Raw genomic sequence first — 2,875 nt, 5'->3', positions numbered from 1 at the left:
ACTTCATGGTGGCCTAAGAAAGGTACCACTCTGTTCATTGAGGAGTGGTCATGATAGTGTATGTATGGATCGACTTAGATGTATTTGTATCCATTCATTCACATTGGCTAAGAGCAAGGGAATAAGTTTTCATAGAAAGTCAACTTTTTCATACTGTGGGAAAAGAAGATATTCTAAAAGCTTGTCGAATTACCATTTATAATGTTTATTTAAGTGTCACTTGAGAGCCCATACTAGACATGAGAAACTTATGAAAGTGGCCTGAATAAGCTATGAAAAGTATACATTTGGATCTGATTAATTGTCCCTTGGAGCTTTTTTCTATCCCTTTCTTACTTTTCCTAAGTCTGCCTTGAAGGCAAATTATGGGTTGAAGGTTTGAGAGATCTATTAGTTCCAAATTTAATTTAATAAAAACATTTCTGGTTCTAAGCAATTTGGAGTCAATGAAAAGCAAATCCCCATCTGGGTGATATGGTTGGTTCAGAATGGGACAATGTTGACTTGAACAGTGATAGAAAGACAAGGTGTGGGGAAAAGGCCTATTAGTTCCTTTGTCCTCCTATTTCTTTTTCTTAGAGACCACATAGTCACTTCTTTCACTGTTTTTTGAAGTCTAAGTATACATCATCCAGAGAGGACAACTTCCCAAAGGATGTCCAAAGCCAATGTCCTAAAAGATAACCATGGAAATGCAAGTATCCTGCTACCTATAATGTAATCACAGTGCATATGTGCCCTAATAATTTTTTTAATATAGATGATATTTTTAAGACCAAGGCCAGTGTAGTTTACTATGCCCTTGAACTTGCTTTGTAATGGAAGATGGCCTTGAACTTATGGTCCTACTGTATCTATCTGTCTAGTGTTGGGATTAAAGGCATGTTTCACCACACCCAGTTGATGTGGTTCTTCAGATTCAACTGAGAACGAGAACCGCATGTATGTTAGGCAAGCCCTCTGACACTCAACCTCTATTTTAATTTCTTATAGAAGATTTTATTACATTTAAAGTTGAGTGGGTACACAAGTTCACACAGCTGCAATGTCATAGAGCACAAAGATTTCAAGTAGATGGAAGATTGGAAAGCAATTTTTTACATAAAGAAGAGTTGGTCTCCAAATGGTAGATCCTTGGGGATTTAAGATCCCAAAAAGATAAAGGTTGCCTAGGATGCTATTCTCACTGTAACAAAAACAAACACTATCACAAGAAAAGTCTGCATATCTGTTCTCTAGCATAATCAATTTAGACAAAATAGCAGTCTGGAAGTCATTGGAATAGAGTTTTGTGATCTGAAGGTAAGCTTTTAAAAAACTGAGTATTTCTGTACTTTTAATCTTTCTGTCAGATCACACACTGGCTTTATTCCTTTTGATCATAATGCAATTTTTTTAAAAAAATCTTCTAAAACAGTCAGTCTCAGGTACCTCATTTTTCTAAATGAAACACCTTTTCTCCTGTGCAGCCTAGTCTCACATCTTCTGTCTGCCCATGGAGCCCAAACCTGTTAAAACTTGCTCCTCTTTCAACACCAAGAATTTGATGTGACAATTAGAAAATGTCTATAGACAGAATGATCATGGTTTTTCACAAGTATAATCTTTTTCACAAGTATAATGCTGTAATAACACATACCAAGACTACATAAAAGTGACCCTACTTGGATTCTGACACTATTGACAGGAATATCACAACAGAACATATATATATTCTCTTGATCAAGATGTGTCAAGAAGTTTGAAGCATAATTGATAAAACTGCTATTACTTCATAAAATTTCTCACACCACTTTGAAGACAAATTTCCCCAAATTCTGTTTCCAAGCAACCACTTATCTCATATTCTAGTGTTTCCAATTTGTTAGAATTTCATACTGTAGGACCCTGACAGGCAGCCTGGTTTCTGGTTGAGCTAAGTTGGAAACCCCAGGGACCCAGCAGGGACTGAAAGGCTTTTTGCCACACTCCCAGACACTAGGCTCCTGACATGAGGCCACAGCTCTCCATGATTCTGTGGCCATCAGTCACATAAGGGCAATGCCCAAGCCCCTCCACAGGTAGAAAATGTGACCACAAATGTGACCATGTAGCCTCAAGACAGATCTCGGTTTTAATGAGATACCTAAAGGTCTGAAAGGCTTAGCCAATAAACTTCCCTTCCCAGACACTCCTCCCTGCAAAAGATATTTAACCTCAGGCCCGCCCTGAGAATGTGGGGTACGGTTTTACTCATCACAACCCTCCACCATCATAATAAATGCCTTAAAGCCATGGACTGTCTCTTTTCTTTGGGGATCAGCTGTGAGGAGCAATGAAGCAGGCCCAATTTGTCTAAAGGGCCAGCAACCTAGTCTCCCACAGAAAGCCTCTAGGTGCTCCCAGCCAAGGTCTCCAGCAAGCTAAGTGGCATTCAACAGTGTCTGGGTGCCCAAGAGTCTGAGAACCTGACATCCCCAGCCTCTGTGTAGGTGCATGACCCCTGAGCCCAATTCCGGCAGTCCCCGGGTTCCACAGACTGCACTCTCCCTCCCCAGGAGCAGGGTCCCTTGGCTTTTCATAGCCCTATGCCTACCTGGCACCAGCAAGGAGAAAGCACAGTTAAAACTCCCATATCCCAAGAGCCTCTCCTCCCATTGATGACCGACTTGGACATCCTCTACTATGCACATGCTGCCAGAGCCATTAGTCCCACTATGTGTACTTCTTGATTGATGGTTTAGTCCCTGGGAGCTCTGAGGGTAGTGTAGGGGAATGCCAGGGCCAGTAAGCAGGAGAGGGTAGAGTGGCGAGCAAGGGGAGGGGGGAAGGAACAGGGGTTTGTTCTTGTTGTTTTTTTGTTTTGTTTTGTTTTTGTTTTTTGGTTTTTTTTTTT

The sequence above is a fragment of the Mastomys coucha genome, chromosome X (genome assembly GCF_008632895.1).
Source record: "Mastomys coucha isolate ucsf_1 chromosome X, UCSF_Mcou_1, whole genome shotgun sequence".
Classification (NCBI taxonomy): domain Eukaryota; kingdom Metazoa; phylum Chordata; class Mammalia; order Rodentia; family Muridae; genus Mastomys; species Mastomys coucha.
The sequence above is the reverse complement of the archived record's forward strand: the minus strand, read 5'-3'. Positions refer to the sequence as shown.